Raw genomic sequence first — 21210 nt, forward strand, 5'->3', positions numbered from 1 at the left:
GTATTATTGTACCATGGTGCTTTAATTTTCTCTGTGACCTTTTTTAATCTAACGGGTGCAACAACATCCAATGTTCTAGAGAGAATGGTGCTCATAGTGCTAGTTAGTTCTTCTAGTTCATCTGTTTGTTTGGGTTCAGGCAGCAGCTGAGACAGATCAGACAAGCAACTCGAGAAATTATCTATGGTGGATGGAAGGATTGTTCTGCCTGGTCGAAAACGCGGCGCCGCATGACATATTACAGCAGTACGTAATATGCAAGTTACCAAGTAATGGTCAGTGACATCATCACTTTGTGGAATGATATCTATATCGGTTGGATCGGTTCCATATGATATAATTAAATCGAGTGTGTGATTAAGACGATGAGTTGGTCCGGTGACGTTTTGTTTGACCCCAAAGGAATTTAATAAATCTGTAAACGCAGCCCCTAACGCATCATTTGGATTATCTACGTGTATGTTAAAATCTCCAACAAATAATGCTTTATCTACATTGACCAATAGATCTGAGAGAAAATCTGCAAACTCTTTTAGGAAATCAGCGTAAGGCCCAGGCGGTCTATATACGGTAGCCAAGGCTAGAGATAATATGGATTTTTTTCTAACATCTAAGAGCGTAACATTTAGTACAAGTATTTCAAACGAAATAAACTTATAACCCGTTTTCTGGGTCAATCATAAGCAATCAAATCATAAGCAAACTTAGACACTGCAGAGACATTAGACGTCACATCCTGATGTTTGAACGCACGCACAGATTCCAGAAAATCACTGGCAGTGTGAATGAACCAGAATCAAATGATCCCGGGACGGGACAAATTCCCGGACACATTATCAGTGTATTTTCCAGAATCTCTGTGTAAAAGGGGCTTTACTGGTAAATTGCTGGAACCAGTTTACCGGTATTTTTGAAAAGTTCCTCCTGTTTACACATGATCTCTTACCGGTTATTTACCAGTAAAGACGGCCTATGTGTGAAAGGGGCTAATGTGTTACTTGGCATTTCTTTGTAATTATTTGTGAAATTCACTGGCAATTTCAGAGTGAAGATTGATTTTACAACCATATTTTTTCAGTGTAGTTTGATTCATCTCAAGTTGATTGTTTTGAAATAATTAAGATTAAAGGAAAAATACTTCCAGGACCAAAGCCTTTGAGCAAATGAACAGTAACTGTGTCAATCAAAAGAAACAAGTGAGCAGATTGGGGATATTTTTTCTTTTTAAACAACGCGTCCCCTGTTAATCAACAGAAAGGCTTTGCAGTGACACATTTTCATTAAGGCTAAACGCTTTTCACTAAGTTCATTCCTGCTCTGTCGCTCTGATTGTCTCACTTCTCCCCACATCTTTTACACCCGCAGTTCAATTGGTCAAACTGTCAGGACTTCGTTTAGTCCCGTGTTCCTAACGCTCCGCAACGCGCACGTCTCCGAGGCTTGTGTACGGAAAAGGAGGGTCTTGCTTTCCAAAGGCTTTGACAATCCAGCAGTCAGGCTTCAGTGGGCAGCGTTCATGCCGTGACAGCCAACATTGTCCCCAGAGTGACGGGGTCCAGAGCCACCCGGAGCGGGATAAGAGAAGCCTGATGAAATGCATTCAAGGTGAAATGATAGAGCTGCTTTATTTTCTTTCTTCTTTGTTCCTTAGGGATGTCTTGGATTTCAGCCGGTTTGTGTACATGTGTCCCGGTGGTCTTCACCGTCTTCATTGTTGGGGATTTTTCCAAACCATTGTAAGATTTTACCATCGGTTTAGTGTGTCTGAGTATATCCAAGCTGTTTTCCCTCCTGGCCTTTCCTTCGATTGATCTCATTGTGGTTCACATTTCCCATGGCGGAATCACAAAACCAACACTGCAAAAATTATTTTCTTATTTTCATATTTTTTGTTTTGTTTTCCAGTACAAATATCTAAACATTCTTAAATAAAAAATCATTTACTTATACTTACTATGAGATAACATTTTAGGTCTTGTTTGCTGAAAAATCTATCAAAATTAAGTGAGTTTATGCTTTTATATTTATTATAATACATAATGCATTTCCATGCACCCTTAATAACCCTCTAGTGCTCTTCTGTCATTTTTGACCGAAAAACTTTACGTTTTTTGGGGGTTTTTTACTTCATCTGAGTGGTATTTGGTAAAGTTTTTGGCACTTGCTTAAAAAAAAAAAAAAAAAAAAAATCATGGACATGATTAAAAAAGGTTAAATGGTCCTGAAAAACATATTCACATTTTTGCTCCTAGCGGCCAAAAATTAGCGCATTGGAAATGAATGGGAAACTAATTTCATCTAGTGGAAACGTTTGGTACTGCGCCCACACAAAATCTCACCGAAAGCTAATTTTTTGAGATATCTATTTCAAATTTGAAGCACAATTTTCTCTCGCAAATCACTCCGCCCAAGTAGCAGTGCTTCGCCTTCTGAGAATATAGTTCCCAGTATATATACGGTTAGAAGATGGCTGTGTCTCATGTGACCTTGTTATTTGTACACGCTGTGACTATACAAATCACAACATGTAAATAGTAAAATGTTGCCGTTATTTTGTCACTTACTGGGAGCAGTATGCTAGCTGGAGCCATTTACCTCCAGTCTTTGTGCTAAGCTAGGCTAGCGGTGGGTGCGTCAGACAGAGTTACGGCACGCACGGAGATGAGAAGGGTATGTATGGACTTATCTAACTCTGGGGGATACGGTGAATAAGCTGAAGTCCCAAAAAGTCGGCGTGTTCCTTTAAACTTCTATAACTTTTTTTAAGTTCACTTTTTTTTTACTTTTTGACTGCAGGAATAATCTACCAAGTGTCGTCTTTATAAAGAGACCAAATTTAAGTATGTGCTCCAAAGCATTCAATATTTATAACACTTTAGGCTGGTATTTATAAAAATAAAAATGTTTTGTCATTCTAAAACTATAACAAATTTGAAAAATATATTAAATGTATCGAAATTAAATGAGTTTATGGTTAAAACGAGAAAAAAAACTAACACACTTAATTTTGATAAACTTTTCTGAAAACAACACATAATATTCATATATTAAGTAATTTAGCTTGATTTAAGAATTATATATATATATAATAATAATATTATTATTATTATTATTATTTGTTTTTTACAGGAAGACTAAATGCCATTTCAGCTCAAAATCAGGATTAGGCTGGAACAACTGAATGTTAGAGATGGATTGTGGCTGGGTTCAGGATGGGATAATCCCCTCAGGTATTGCGACACACCTGTCTATCATGGCTGACGGGGGGGAAAGGAATGAAATGCCCTAATGATGAAGCGCTTATCTGGTGGTAGAGCATCCAGATATCATTTCTCATTTTGAAGTTTTCTGAATCACCTACTCCAGTCTTATCTTTACAGCAACTAGCTGGACTGGCCAAACGTGTCTCCTTTCTGACACCATAAACCTGCTCTGAGTGTCTGTCATGTCAAACAGCACAAAACAGATCTTCTCACTTCAGAAAAACTGAGCGAAATAGTAAATAGTTTTTATAGACCAAAACTATTCAATATTTTTTCTTTATTTACCTTTTCATAACAAGGAATTGTTAATAATGATGAACAAAATGTTTCAATATTACAAGTGTACTTAGGAATACTGAAGGTACAAAAGACATACATGAGAAGTACATGAATGAGAAAGTAAGTCTTTGCTTCCTTCCACTGTATATAAATGAAGCCAAAATATCCCAGTAACGGTCTTTGCCGATTGCATCATTCAGAGCCCGAGTCTGTGCAGTATTGATCCGGAGGTGGAGTATCAAGGTCCTACCCACATTCATGCTCCCGCGACTCATTCGCAAGCACAGCTGTCAATCATGACGTTAAACCCCGTTTTTATAGCATCAAATAACCTAAAACCAAACTTATTGGAAAAACAAACACTTGAACATATGTCTGCTTGATAAGAACTGGCTAAAATTACAAAAAAAATCAGTGTAATTGGATTACATTGAGAGGGCGGGGTTTATGACCTATACTGCAGCCAGCCACCAGGGGGCGATGCTTTGGCTTCACTTTTCAGGACTTGTGCGGCACACTTGGTTCAGGCGTACACCGATTATATTACTTGGTCACTGTGGCACCACCCCACGGTTGTTTTGATTTTATATAGAAATAAAAACCATTTAGGCTGTTTACAGTTGGTATTAAGATGTGTTTTGGTCAATCGGATCACCTGGTGTTTTAATCCATCTCTTGTGTTCACTTTCAACCACTTCTGTCCTGATTTCTTCAAGGGGAGGGTCTATTGATGGGTAAATGTATGGGCTTTTTCAGATCTTTCAATCTAATGGACAAAATAAGCTTACCCAATTTACATATGAACACGACCGGAGACGACGGAAAAACATACGGAGAGAATCAGCTTTAGTTTCTGCTCTGAGCTGCGAGATCACACCGAGTGAGTGTGTGTTAGAAATCAGGAATGGAGAGAGAACATTGTGTTTGGTACGTTTTTCTTCTTCAAACCAAACTTGAGTCTTCAGCCGATAAAGTTTAAATCCCGTCTGTCTAGAGCTCTTCCCATAATGTTCACTCATTCGGTCAGTAGACGGAGAGAAGACGGTCTTTAGTGGCTGTTTGAACACATTCGACCACATGAGCGTTTACACTATGAAAGCAATCCGGTCTAATGTGTTTTAGAAGTGGAAGTGGCAAAAAGTGGACAAGCTTAAAGCATTTTAGACCCTGTTTACACCCCTTTTAGAGTCGTCCACTTGTGATCCGATTGTACAAAATGCATCTTAATACCAGGTGTAAACAGGGCCTTAGTTCAGTTGGACAATGTTAGAGTCGCAGCACAGTGTAGCAGAAGTCAGATTTCACTTATCACGTGACGAGAGTAAGGAGAGATGACTGACAAAATGAAGAAAATAGAATTAACTTCAAGATGACGTCTTTGTGTAATGACTCACTTGATCACTTTATTTCCATCCTGTGCATTGTCAATGTGAAAATAATTGCTGTAAATAGAGCAGTCTGATCTTTATCAGAACAGATTTCTGAATTCTGCTAAATCTTCTTAGAAAGACGTTCTTGGATGACAACACAAATAGATTCACTGAAGTTACAGAGTTCAGAAGGTTCTGCAGAACAGGAAAAATCCAGAAAACCTGCGCACCCAATATATGTATATTCAAGCTAATTAATGGGATTCAAACACCTACTGACAGTGCTGAATGAATTATTGATGCAGAAATCATTTATTCTCGGTTATAGCGACGCCAGGCAACTAATTACTGCAGTCAAATTTGCATCGTTAACAAAAGACGACAGAAGCCATGCGACTCACGGAAGATCACTGCAGAGAGTTAATGTTTCAGTCCTCAATCCTCAGATGCCCAGTTTGTCTGCTCTCCAGATTTCATTCCCGCTCTTCTAATACTGTAAATCTGATTTTAATAATTAGTTTACATATGGCAGGCTGTCCAAACAGGATCAGACCTCCACTGGACGACACTCCAGTGAAATTGTTTATTCTTTCACTGCCAATTAGCTTCTTTTTTTTCCCTAGAATAACCGACTTTGGCTTCATTTCATCCTTGTGTTGATGCAGATAGCAAGGGGAAGCAGAACTGGCTGGAGAACTGGCACAGGTCAGAGATGACTTTCACTTCTCTAATTGGATTTCCTGACGAGTTCACAAAGCTGGACAGATGCCAGTCGACTGCATCTGGGTTCGCTCCTTCAAGCTTCAGCGGTTCAGTGATTTTCATTCATTACGCTGGCGTGTGAAAGCGCTCCTCAGAATAGGGAAATTGGAGGAAAATCATCAAGTGACTTCCAACAGGAAATGCAGGTGAAAGATCTGAACAATCACAACTGTGATGGTGCTCTGGTGACACGGGGCAATTTGAGGCGATGTGGATTTTATTATGTACAGTATGCTGATAACTTAACTCTTTCCTCACCATTGATGGAATTTTTACCGAATTCTTTATTCCTGCAATTCGCTCCGTGCACAATATGGCGACCGTTGACGTTCGAACTTGAGTGTGTGGGCCAGTACTTCCGGTGATCTGACAGCGAGAGCGGGAGACCGCGAGAGCGGGAGACAACAGCGACCGAGTTCCATTACCACAGAGATATTTTTTCACAATGAGTGTTTTTAGGATTCAAGAGAGGTGACTTGCCTTTCAGAGGGTGACAGCCTCAGCACTTCATTGTTGTGTGCCGTTATGTACCATTTCGTCACGTTACAACAGAGAAGTCAGCTTTCATGCATTCCCCGTTGACGCTGCGGTACGGACTGAGTGGATGCAGAAGATCCGGAGGGATGACTTCAACCCGACCAAATTTTTAAATGCATATAATTTTCAGTGTATTTCACCTGTGCGTTTCTATGCTTTCTATTACTGCATTTATTTTGTGCAAGTGAGATGAGTAAAGATCATAAATCATTATCTGTCTGGTGTTTAAGCAGCACACAGTATTGTACTACGTGTAAAATATACACAAACTTACCTATATTAAATTGTTTGTGGTACCTACAGTTAAAAACGTAAATATGTGATGATAATATTGATCGAGCAATTGATGCAAGTAAGTGAAAATATATGCGCAGAATTGAGAAAATAGTATTTATGGAGATAAATTGTAGCCTATCACAGGGCAAACATGTGAATGCTCACTGTGTATTTTATGCAAACAACTCTAATCGTAGCTGTTTGTCTATATTTACAGTAGGCATAATTGTCATTGCGTATGCGTATGCAGCATTAGTCAAATACAATCTTCTGTTCGTGAACAGTTGTATTTCATTCATTAATCTGACTATGCATCCGTGCATTTAATTGCCATTGGCTCGTGTAATAGTAATATGGATCTTAGTAGTATTTTAAGTGATAATTGATTCTATAAACAATTATAAAAGATAATTTTCGGCTTTCTCCGGCTCCCTGCACCGGGCGTAATGCGAAACCGGAAGTGTCTACCCACACACTCGCTGATCCGAAATCTAAAATGGCGGCCACGTGCAACTAGCCTATACCAGAGGCTGCAGTTTCAGGACTGCATTTCTAGGACCCTCGTTTTTTTTGTGACAGCGCCACCTAGGCAGTTCTACTCCGACAGAGGAGACCTGAATTAAATCTTAAACAAACCAACACAAAGTTGCAGTTAGTGAAATTAAGTAGATTTACTCTATCTTGCACCCAGCGCAATTGACTTTGTACACCGACGGATGTATCATTCCTATTTTGCACCCGACGCACAGCGGACTTTTCCCTCGACAGACGCACGTTGGTAAATTAGGGAATGAACTTGGGATCCCAGGGGTGGTTCAGCGAAAAGAGGAGGCGTGTTCCGGCGCAAACGTTCCCTGGTGCTATTTTGCAGTTTCAGAAAACAATTCCGCCACAGACCAGGAAAAACCTAGTCTAAAGTCAGTGGCGTGTTATTCAGATGCCATTTTAAGGGCGCATGCTTGGTCATAATGTAGCGTGTGCACAACGCGCATACACTTTGCTTCTCTCATCTACACAGACGCAGCAGTTGACAATTTGGCAAACCACACGAGGGAAATCATTGTGGTGTCTATGAAGATGTGAAAAAATAGGCATAAATCTAGCTTACACATTTACCCAAATTATTCAGGCTAATTGTAGTAATGACGAATCAAACCTGTTTGACCAATAGTGGCAAGACACAGGTATATAAGGACACCTGACAAAGTGTCTTTTACGGCCCTGACGAGAACGTCGGTCTCCTCGGCTGTGAACCGCTCCTGGCGTGCGTCTGGCAAATCCGCCGTTATAATAGCATCCGCCATGGATCAAGCGTGCCTGCTCTTAAAGGGAATGTGAGATGACACTCTGATTGGTTTATTTCACGTTACGCCCAAACCACACCTATGAGTAATGAAGCTACTTCAGACCAACACATTTTAGATTTGCGTCGGGCGCAAGAGTCATTTATCCCGAGATCCGCCCACAAAGTTACTTGCGTTTCGCGTTTGATACTTGCATTTCAGATCGTTAAAATAGGGCCCTGTGAGTGATGATTGAACATTAGTGATGACACCTGCAGTTAAGAAGCAGGAAGATGAGCACTGAAGATAAGAGAAACAACAAGAACAGAAAAAAAGAGAAGAGATGAGCAGACAGGACTTCACAGATGATGTGTGGAAGGAGAATTTTAGAATGACATGAATTGTCGCATTCATGACACTTCATTCAATAACAACAGCTCGTTCCACGTGTCATTAGGCCATTTCTACGTCATTGCACATGCGCAGTTCTTTCCAGTTTCGGTTTTTAATCCGATCAAGTGTTTTCATGTCCTATCGATCAGATTAGAAAAGGAATAAACCACCCCTTCCAATCCGATCGTAATTTTATTCGGATTGAGCTCAATCGGATCGAATAAGGTGTTTGCATGAAGGCTTTTCAGTCCGACTGAGCCGTCAATCCGATTACTAACGGATTATTTAGTTGCATGTAAACGTAGCCAATGAGATCTCACCAGAGGATGCTTAAACAACTGTAAAAACAGCATTAGCCTCTTCACTTATTAAAAAAAAACAGTTTGGCTTTATTTATTTCATATGGTACATGTACGACATCCAAAATGTGTAGTGTTGGTGTGCCTCCAGGTGCAAGGTTGGGAAACACACATATTTCATGCTCCTGACTGCAATAACATGCCTTTTACCATGTGCATATTTTGGAATCAGTGACAGACAGCTGGATTTTGACACACAAGTTCTCAAATGAGTATGAAACTCTTTAAAAACAGCAACTTTCAATTATGAACTTTCATTATCAAGTTGTTATTAACTGTACCATTACCATTTCTTGGTTTTCATATCTCTAAATGTTTTGGTTTTGCAATGTACACAAACTCTTTTTAATGAATTTCTGTACAGATCTTTTGAAACAGGAGACAGATCCTTTAAAACGTTTAATCTTTTCTTTGTTATTGAAAACTTCAGATGACATTGATTGAAAAATGTAATCATAACTAAAACTATTTAAAAAATGTTGTTCTACTTTCAACCGAGGAAGCAGAAGTTACCATAAATAATCTGTTCTAGCCTTATATTGTTTTTCCTTTACATCATTAATGTGTTCAATATAGAAATATGCAAGCCAAAGCAATGCTTGTCTTCAAAACACTGCTTGCTTGTATACAGACACTTTACTCACACTCAACCCTGCAAGACCATACTGAAGAACCAGCTTCGCCAGCTCTGCTTTGCTTGAGAACAGTATGAATATGCTTGTCCACCATCTAGACCAGCACTATACATGCATAAACTAGCCTTTCTATCAGCTCAAACCAGTCTGGCTATTCTCCTCTGGCATCAACAAGGCATTTCCGCCCACAGAACTGCTGCTCATTGGATTTTATATATATATATATATATATATATTTTTTTTTTTTTTTTTTTTTTTTTTTTTTTTTTTTGACCATTCTCTGTAAACCCTAGAGATGGTTGTGCGTGAAAATCCCAGTAGATCAGCAGTTTCTGAAATACTCAGACCAGCCCGTCTGGTACAAACAACCATGCCACATTCAAAGTCTCTTAAATCCCATTTCTTCCCCATTCTGATGCTCAGCTTAATGCTCAGCGGATCGTTTTGGTCATGTCTATGCCTAAATGCATTGAGTTTCTGCCATGTGATTGGCTGATTAGATGTTTGCATTAACAGCAGTTAAACAGGTGTACCTAATAAAGTGGCCAGTGAGTTTGTTGTACATACATAAAACAATAGGATTTAAGATCTGACAGAATTGTCATGTGAATGATGAATCAGTGTATTTTGTAAGATGCTGCAGTATCTTTATTATTCTATTCATGCGTTGATGGACCAGCAGCATGTGCAGCATTATTGGCCTTGATATCTTCAAAATAACGTGGTGAAACTCCTACGTGTATGCTCTGTTTGACAAATCCATGCATGTTTGAAATAGATAATGTTTGCACTATCTGTACCTGCAGGCCACGCTTAATCCACAAACTCTGTTGAAACATCCCAGTATGCGATGGAATAACCACAGGTCATTTGTTGACTCACCTTTTCACTGATCGCAGGACAGACAGCACCAGTTTTCATTTGGGCAGAGGATCTGAATGCATAAATATCTGCATTGACTCACTTCCTCTGGGGTTCAGGAAATTAGATCACATGACCAACGCTGTATATTTTAGCTGTAAAAAACGAAGCTTCTTACAGCTTCCCAATAACCGTAAAGACAAACGATGTGACGAAATACAGCTCCATTGAGAGGTGCATGCCGCTTGGATGTTCATGATAACTCTTTTCTCTCCCAGTATACTCTCATTTGGTGTCATTTATGCTGCTCAGAAACCTTAACAGATCAATGCAGTATTAACAACACCTTCATCTATGATGGAGCTTGCAAATTTGTAATGTTATAATAGCATATTTACATTCAGAAATTCACTAATATTCATTTATATATAAATCATGCTTTTTATTTATAATATAAGCTGCTTTTTAGGACAGCATGCAATAAGAAATACGCTTTCTCTGTGTTTCCGAGCTGGTTGTGCCTTGAAGTCTGCTCTGTCATGATAGGCAGCAGCGCAGAGGAAACTCAGCCATCCGTTCCAGCGGAGTCGGACCTTAGCATGTTGCTAAGCAATACTCAAATGTGATATAAAAATACTTACAAACAGACACACAAATATTTGGGTAAAACCATATCTAATTAGATTTTTATCAATACGGTTTAGAATGGAATCAAATAGGTTATTTAAAGATAATCATCATTCAAAAAAAAGTGAATAAATGTGAAATATTTTCTAATTTCTAAAGCATTTTTTAATTAATTTTTTTATCAATACATTTTAATACAACAGAGGATTTTCATTAGTTCAAGTTTTGCACAAAAAAAAATACATCATTCATTTTGACTCTCATTTGACTTTTAAATCAATGTGTGAAATTTTAGCAAGTGTTCTTACATTATGGTCTATACATGAAAATGTATTTATTGAATGTAATATATTCAATAAGTTATTATTATTAATTATATATTTAATATTAATGTTCCATATGTTAAAAGTATGCTCATGTTTGTGTACTGTAAATGAGTATTTTCATTGAAATTAAAGATGTAATTGAAATAGCATTTAAGAATGTCTTAGAATTCAATTACAATTACAGTGGAATTAAATTAAATTCCTCATTTCAAATTTCAGTATCTGTTTTCTACCTCAATTCAAATTCAGGAATTAAATTGTCCTTCCCAGTTCAGTTCTGAAAGGCACCCATGATGTTGTCTAGGCGGTTTTAGACCTATGATCGAGCGTTTATTTGTTACAGGCACAACCCCGTCGGTCTGCTATCAATAACTCAAAGTCATGAATGATTACAATAATGAGTCATTAAAGGAGCATGTGCTTCAGTCTGATCTGTGACCTGCAGATTTTACACGCGGCTCCTTATCCTGCCGATGATTCATATTCCGAACAGTGGGACGTCTTCTCATTCTCAATCCATCTCACTTTATGAAGCCCAAAATGACATTTTTCTTACCAAAGTCTATTCAGGCAAAAAGGCAAAGTGAGCTGCGCATGATAAATGATGATTACCGTGAGAGGTGAGTGGCAGACGGCCTCGAGTGAGGGTGACAGACAAAAACAGGGGCAATAATGCCAACTACCCTCGGGCGCTGCTGCCAGGGTCGAACCTCTTCCTGAGGCTGCCAATCAAAAGTCCCAGAAGCACCAGATAAGACCAGCGCCGACTCGCAAACTGGCTTTAAATGAAAATGAATGTGTGGCAGCCAGTCCTCGAACTCATGCTCAAGTGAAATAACTTTCTTTACCTTTTCTGGGACATGCAAGAAGTCTTGCAAATTAGTCTATGTAATCAGTCTATCTATCTATCTATCTATCTATCTATCTATCTATCTATCTATCTATCTATCTATCTATCTATCTATCTATCTATCTATCTATCTATCTATCTATCTCCATCCATCCATCTCTGTCTGTCTGTCTGTCACTGCAGTGTTTGACTGTGTTAATGCAAATGTTGTTTTTTGGTCCAGCAGGTCAAATTGGTGAATCTGATCAAGTAGTAACAACACTCCTCAACCATACATGATTTCAGGAAACACCAATAATTAATAACACTAAGTTCACATGTTATGTTTGCTCCATACATCTTTCATAAACAACACAGTCTTTATAAACCCAGTTCCTCAGGTTCAGTACCTTGTGTCATTGTCTCTTCTTTTCTCATCTCTTTTAGTTGTGGAATGATGCGATTTGTGTACCAGGTTCCCAGGAGCCTCATTACAGACGTTTCGCATCATCTGGGAGAGTAATTAACACGTGAGTTTAACACGTTCCTGCCACACACACCGTCTGCCGAGAGCCCTGATGTTGCCCACAGTGTCGCTTCCCTCAAACACACTGTAAATGTCAGAGACACAGGGGATGTTAAAGGTGTGTGTGAGGCTGAGGTAAATGTACTGAAACACAACAGTTTTACCATCTCACTGCACATTTACATGGCTTGTTTGAGTGTGTGTGTGTGCGTGTGTGTGTGTGTGTTCACTGCTTACCTAGACCTGTTGCATAACTAGTATTGCAAGTTAGTCATCTAATTTTTTTTCTTGTCATAGAAACTTAGATTGGTCTAATTCAAGTCTAAATCTATCTATCTATCTATCTATCTATCTATCTATCTATCTATCTATCTATCTATCTATCTATCTATCTATCTATCTATCTGTCTGTCTGTCTGTCTGTCTATCCATCCATCCATCCCCAAAATGTAATGCCTTTTACATTTATTTCAAAACAAGTCAAACCAGAAGCAAAAGTCTGTCTGAACAAAATGTTGTATTTCTAGTTAAAAATGACAGCCATATGAATTTTAATTTGCAATTCATTCTATTTCCTTACATTCAAATTGCAATCGCAACATATTAATCCAATCCCGTTAGATTGGTCTAATTCAAGTCTAAATCAATCAATCTATCTATCTATCTATCTATCTGTCTATCTATCTATCTATCTATCTATCTATCTATCTATCTATCTATCTATCTATCTATCTATCTATCTATCTGTCTGTCTGTCTGTCTGTCTGTCTGTCTTTTTCTGCCTTTCTGCCTCTGAGATTCCTTAAATGTATTGATTCAGGAATATGAATGATTACCTGATTAAGCAGTAATAAGGCACAGGATAGCATAAAGTCCAAGGTCAAGTGATTATGATGTTGACAATAACTCATGTATAATCAACGTCAGCATTATCAGGAGGAGCTTCTCTTCTTTTTTAACCTGTCCATCTTCATGTGGCTTCACTCCTACTGAAGGAGCAATGTGCTCTACAAGCACTGATGGATGCAGGACATGTGCTGTGTGAAGTGTGATATTCTTGCTCATATTCATGTCTCTTGCACTTCAAAAAATCTGTTATAGTTTTTCTGAATTGCTAAAACACTAAATCCAGTTATCTGAACCAAATTCTCAATAGCCTTAATTCTCAATAGTCAAATAAATCATTAATTCTGTAAAACATTAAAAGAGTTCAGGTAGTTAAGACACTGTTTGCAAATCTCAAACACTCTTTTTGCAAAACTCTGAACGCATTTTGCACTGTGATGCACTTATGTTTCAAAACGCTAAACACAGGCAGGCAAAACTTAAACGCAAAACTACCACACGTTTACACACAACAACTCAAAATTGTTATTTATTAAAACACTTATTTCAGATGATGTGACCAAACCAACTGTACATAATAAAAGTCAGTTCAGAGTGCCAAAATTGATTCAAAATGTTGCATTGAATGTTGAAACAACAATGGATGAAAACAATATAAGAGGGAGAGGAGAAAGAGTGTAAAAGAGGTGGTGAACAAGGAGGAATTAAGAGGATGAATCAATCTCTCATTGACCGTGATTTTAACCTTTTTGGCCTTTGCAGTTGGGTTACTGTATTTTCACAGTATGCAAGTGCTGAACAGACATTCAATAGGCCTACTATACAATATTCAGTACAATACTATACTTGTAGTGCATACAGAATTGATTCACCTTACTACTGTACTGTAAGTTGTGATTACTACACTTTTTTATGTAATTGCAACATTTGTTTACTTTGTTGCAATATACTTTTTTCAGTAATTGCATGCTTTGGATTCTGTTTTCCATTTTTTGATGTAGTGTCTAATGAATGATCTGTAGTGTTTATAATATTTACTCGTTGTGTAAGATCTGAAAGTAATATGATTTTGAACAGTCAGAGGTTCTCTGAATGCGGTTTGAAAAATTGGGTTTGTGTTTAAGGTTTTGAGAAAGTGGGTGATGGTTTCGAGAAATGTGTTTTAGCAATTCAGAAAAACTGTAAATGATGTTAGATCTTGTAACGATCACCAGTGAGAGTTCACCAGATCAGAACCCGGACAATCCCCACACATCCACAGACTCCATTCCCCATAATCCTTTGCCCAGACCATCATCCATTATTACTTTCACCTGTGTCTCATTATCTTGTTTACTCACCCTATATAAGCCTGGTTCTTTCTGTCATTCCCTGTGAAGTCTTGTTTAGTGTTTGTACTGCAATTCCAAGCATTCTCTCTGTTGAAAATTTTGATGCTTTATTCAAACACTTTAATAACTTTTTAATGTATTTATAATTACAGTCAGTAACAATACAAATCAAACTCAAATAACAAGCACGCAAAACAAAGGAACAGAGAAATGATAAGGTAGATGCAGTATTGTTGAAACTGTGCTAGAGAAGTCATGTAAGTATGTCAGGTGAGTATGTCAGACTTCTGTATCGCATGCTCCTGTGTTTTCTCTAATGAGGAAGCATCAATTAAACTACTGAGAATTACACATGCAAAGCCAAAATGGGCGTTTACCAATCAGTGACCAATTTTAAACTACAATGGATGTTTTTCAACCATTTTTTAACAGACTTGCTAAAATCATGAAGGCCCACCCCTAAACCAAGCCTCCAGTGGATTAGAGCAAATCGAGTAAAGTGGTTATAAATGCCCATTGTGGTTTGAAAACGCCCCAGTAATTGGGAAACACCCATAGTGTTCTGCAGAGATGCATACCTGCATGATCTTCTGGTAATCAACTACAAATTACTGTAAGTTCAATGTCAGTCGCTGCACTTCCATTACAGATTTGTTAAAAACTTTTGCAATATTTTCTAAATGTCGATAAAAAACGATTGAGAAATGACAGCGTTTCCATTAATGTTATGCGACTAAAACGTAATTTTTTAATTTTTATGTATATCCCTGCCACCGCACTAGCCATTATTTTCAACCAAAGGAGATGTATGTGTGTTATCAAAGCATTAATGACAAGGAAAACCCCTTATACTTGTGAGCGGCACGTATGAGGTGTTTCTGGGTGTTTCTCACTCATATCTGCTTCAAGGTCTTGATAAATTGTGGCATTTCTTTGTTGTTTAGAATCCAGTATTCCTGTGATACTTTTGTCTTTAATGAGTTTAATAAAGAACTCAGTCTCGTCTTCTGTCCAAACATACCGCGTCATCTTTAAAGAATGATCGACTGTTACGTACGTCAGGTGACTTGCAAATGCGCAAAAACTGTTTCCATTGCAGTTTTGCGAAATATTCCTTTTACGAATTGCTTGAAAAACCACCTCATGCGAGCGCAGAAACTGTTTTGCAATAAATGGGAGTTTTTGCGAAATTGACGTGTTTCCATTGGACGTATTTTCAATTCGCAATTTTTATTTGGCCAATTTGAAAGGTAATGGACACACGGCTAGTATCTCCACCCATGTGTGCTGTCGACTTTCATCAAAATTTCAATGCTGATCCAACACACTTTAAACATTTAAATGTCAATCTCAACCAAAATGATGGTTTGGATCAAAACTCAACTTCTTAATTCAAATGAAATTCAAATTCTGAAATTATAGAAAGTCATTATAAATTCAGTTAATTAAAGGGTGGGCAAGAACCGCTCTCTGTTTTGGTGGGCAACAAAGGGCAAACAAACACTGAGGTTGTTCATTTGTTGATCTTCCACAGCAAAACAGTGGGAAAAAAAATTAAGGTTTATTTTAATTACTCCAGTTCCACTGCGGCAAAAAAAATCCATAATCTCTTGTAAAACAAACACACTGATCTTGTGTGTGTCGAGTTCTTCATCTGCCAAGCTGTTCTGCACTCACAGGAACCGTAAGAGCCGGAAACCTCCAAGGCCCTGATTGCATGATCTGCTTGTTTGTAGCGAGAAGAAGAGTGTTTTTCCTCCTGCTTGGATGCGATGGCCTCTCTGGAGGCTTTCGGGAGGTGTTAAACGTTCCTTCTGATGTGCTTCGGCAAGGGATACGGCTTTGATTTCAGATAACCTCATTGTTTTCAGATCAGACGCTCGCTGGATCTGGACTTTAAGATGTGATCGATAACAATGCCATTAAGATTCTGTTCACAACACGCATGTTTCTCAGCCTCGACTTCATTAAGACGAGGGCTTTTTCCTTTGATTTATTCTCAACATTGGCACCGGCCGGCGGTCTGTTTGTTTCCTTTTGTTATTCACGATTTGTGTGATTCTCCACAACACCCTTTTGTCACCATGCTGATGCGATCTGTGATGTCTGTGCCAGATTCATATCAAATCAATCCTGAAGGAACATCTCTGAGAATGAAAAGTCAAACACGCTCCTTGCATCGGGTGATCTCAGCCTCTTTCTAACAGAAGGCACAATATTCATCTCTGGCTTTATGCCTTTATTTACTGAGTTTCACATGAAAGTAATTTTCATATCGATAAAATATGCAGAGAACAAAAGATTAATCCATATGCAAAGCAAATCCGCACAAATTAGGGATGAGTTGGAGCAGCAAAGTGAATCAGATTTATCAGATTATTATATAGCAAGAGCTCTATTGGACCAGATGCAACATTTCCACTGATAAAACCCAAAGATGCACATCAAAGGAGGGCCTGAGCTATATCTACAGAGCAGAAACTCTTCTGACCACCCTAGCAACCACATAACACCCTGGCAACCATCCACAAAAAGCACAGGTAAGCACAACTCACAGTCTTTTTTCATAAAATAGTTGAATATGGAGTTTGTGGAAGGTCACCTTGGTCAGAGATGCATTAGTCAGGCGGGAATTGGAAATGCACTGGGATGCATTGTAGAATTCACACACAATGTGAATGCAATATGTTCATATTTATATATACAAGCGCACACACACATAAATACGCAAGGATGTGCATTGCAGATATAAGAAATGAAGGATATCAAATAACATATTCCTAACTCTGTAAACTAAACCCAAGCTTTTCTTCTCGCATATATGTGTATGTGCACAGATCTCCCATGAGGATTTGCACAGTGCAGGATGATGCATTAAATGCCAATTCCACTGCAGTGTAGAAGAGGACTGATACCAGTCAACAAACAGGTGTATGCGTTTGCAATTCCCACATTTCTCCGAGGCAGAATAACAGTTACCAAACCTCCTGTTTATAACCTTAAAAGATCCTGCGCCAGCACACAATAAGTCATAAATCCTGGAAATGAAATCGGCTCCCATCCAGGAGACACAAACACACACACACACACACACACACACACTGCTGATACGGCAGACCGTCTACAATCTCCCTGCATCTGAATAATGGTGCTGCCGAAACGTCCCTGAGATTCATACGGATCTGCGCTCGGCCCGGGACTCTATTCTTCAATTGCCAATAAAGGAGGAGTCATGCCGCCAATAATGCCATCATGGAGCGTCTGTGGTGATGATACGGGGTGATGATGGACATAGCGTGCTCCTCCTTCAAGAGATGAGGTGAGAAATGTGACGCCAACACACATACAGGTGTCGTGCCAAACACAATGGCATTTTTGGAATATAAAAAGCAATACATTATGCAATTATTTATTTCATTAGGAAAATACCATTTACACACATTAACAACAGTGCTGGGTGTAACTCGTTACTGAGTAGACTTTTCTCTGGAAAAAGTAAAGTAGGGGATTATTCTTAATTTTTCTGTAGGCCTAATTTAATTACAGTGGTTACACGTTATTTTGATGGTCCGCTTTAGACATTCTGTTGACTTAAGTTTCAACAATATTATTGATCTGTCTGCATTGACACCATTATATGAGAACTGAATTGAGCTGGACGATGAAATCACGGTTTTCTCCAGAGTGGCTATATATATATATAAATGAACTAAATTAATAACTAAATAAATTAAAGAATTCTATTAGCATTTTTCGGTGGTGGAAATCTATTAGCTATTAAAACTTCTTTGTCGTTGTGGAGAGCGCACGGTGTGGAACCTTGCATAGCAACGACAGACGACACAGGAAAATCGGACCGAATTTTACTATTAATAATAAAAGATAAGCTAATGTGCATTGTAAATGTCAGTAATTTATCTTTTTTGACTCATTATTTTTATAAAAATGATTTAAAGGCTGAAATATGCAAGGTTTATCTTTTTATAAAAACTTTTTTTGTCAAAACTTTATTTGAACTTGTACATGTTAGTAGATAACATGTTGCAAGACACTCCTTTAAAATCTGGCCATCATTTTTAATGTTATTATTTTAATGTTGATGCTAAGTTTATTTGTTATTTGCTGGTTTTCGACATAAAACTTGGTGAATTGATTTTATTAGTATTAGTACTTTTTGCATATGGATTAATTTGCCGGATAAGCGGTAGAAGATGGATGGATGGATGGATGGATAGTACTTTTTGAACAGGATTCTGTGATAACCGTGATCATTTTGGTCACTATAATTATGAAATGAAATTTTCAGGCCATTTCATCTCTAGTTATCATGCACTATAAAATCAACTATAATTATGTGTTTTTACAGTATAATACAAAGTACAATTTTCTATACTTTTTTTAAATCTCTGATTCTGTTCTTTTGACAGACATAGGCCTACAAAAACTATTTTAGGTCTAAAACAGTTTGGATAGTTGTTAATATGAGAGTTATGAGACATTATTTAAAAGATTTAAGTATTGTATTACATGAGTACTAGCTCTCGTCCACTTTCATTTTTAAAAAGTAGCTCTCAAATGAAAAAAAGGTTGGAGACCCCTGGTCTAGATCATGCTTTCTGACAAAGTGCTGTTTATCTATGCAACACAGAACTATAACTTAGGCTACTCAACTGCGATCTCGCGTGGAGATAATAAATAATTAATTTCCACAGAGCGGTATTTATTTAGATTTGTATTAGCGAAATAATCGTTATGTAGTAAATGATAATATAATTTAGGGTGTTTAAACGAGATAATCTTGTCAAAAGTTTCATTCAGTGGCCGTGCTTGAGCATTCCTGATCATCAACCCAGTGAGTGCTCAGCAATATGAACGAACTTTTTTCTCGAGACTAATGGTGAGCAAATACAACAGATAGAGAATTAAATTCAGCGCTTTTATTTTCAACATGCACTCATTCATATCTGTTTTATTTAATTCATGTAAAGTTACGTCTTTATTGGGGCAGGACATGACCGATTACTGCGTACGCTACGTGACTCCATGAGTTCGTCTCAATTTTTTAGAACCAAGCTGCATAAATAAACTATATCAGGCATTTATGTCTCAAATCTCATTTCTGCATGTCTGTTATGTTAAATAAAGTTGAATAATTAAAGCAAAGCAAGCAGAACATACACTTTACCTGTGCACAGAGTTGTTGTTGACTGATCTCCTCAGACGCGGGCTGCAATGTCGGAATTCTCAAAACGGCCACAAGATGGCGCCGTTTATCGGCGAATCCGATATTACAAAACCGATACCCGATTATGGGAAAATGCTTAAATATCGGGAAAAATATCGGTAAACCGATACATCGGTCGATCACTACTTATAACAGCATGTCTAAAGGGAACCATCGCAATAAAGTGTTACCATTACAGTTATTTATGATGTAATTGCATTAAAAACTGTATAGACTATAGAAATATTCTATATATAAAACAATAGTTGATTTAACATCAAAATTTAACGTTCAATGTATGTAAAAATTTGTGTTTTTAATGTAACATTCTCCCTTTAAATAATTAAAAAGGCAGTTTTTAAGAATCAGTTCAAGAATAATTTATGCAATTTTAAATGATTTATTTAAAAGAATTGAAAGAGTTTGATATCTACACTTGTATTGTTCGACTGGTCGAGGTTGATATGGAATTTAGAAAGTAAATAGTAATAAGTAATGCAATACTTTTTAGAGCGAGTAATTAGTAATCTGATTACACTTTTCAAGATGTAATTTGTAGCTAAGTACTTTTTTAGAGTTACACACCCAACACTGATTAACAGTCAAAAGTTTGTAGTCATTAAGATTTTTTTTAAAGACGCTCAACCAAGGTTGCATTTTTTTGTTGGTGTAAAATATTATTGCCATTTAAAATAACTGTTTTCTATGTCAATATATGTTAAAATGTAATTAATTCCTGTGATCAAATCTGAATTTTCAGCATCATTACTCCAGTCTTCAGTGTCACATGATCCTTCAGAAATCGATATGATGATTTGCTGCTCAAGAAACATTTCTTATCATCATCAACGTTGAAAACACAAAGAAAAAGAAATATAGCCGACCATTTGACCATTTGAAACGATATTATAATGTGATTCGTGACATTTAATTCAAAGAGCATTAATTGGCTTATTTGGATGGCGAAGACTAAACAAAACAAGTCATATGATTTCCAATCCGGCCTCAAAGTTCCTCAGCGAATGCAGTCGTTCAGAGGTTGGAGGAGGTTGAGGTTTGGAAGGATTGGGATGACAGCTCTCAGGCAGGATCACTCATTTGCATGGCTGATTTAATTATATTTAGTCGGCAGCCGTGTGGGTCGATATGAAGATCCTCATCTGTTCATCAGGGCTTGAGTCCGTCATGCAGTTTAAGTGCGTGTTGTTAAATAAGATGTCATCAGCTCTTCGATTTCCACATCTGCACTGATGCATTTGTGAGAAGAGCGTTCATTCTCAGAGAGCTTTTGACACCTTCACATTTCAATTAGATGAATTATATTTGAATATGGAGAGGTTTCAGGAATTAAAAGCGGCATTTCATGTTCAATGGTGCACATTGTGTTGTTTCATCTCATGCATGGCAGTTTTAGTCCTTCTATGTTTCTTTCCATAAAACCGACAAAATCATTTTGATTATAATTAAACCATGCTTTCTATAA

This window comes from Abramis brama, assembly GCF_963993115.1.
Source record: "Abramis brama genome assembly, chromosome: 25".
Classification (NCBI taxonomy): domain Eukaryota; kingdom Metazoa; phylum Chordata; class Actinopteri; order Cypriniformes; family Leuciscidae; genus Abramis; species Abramis brama.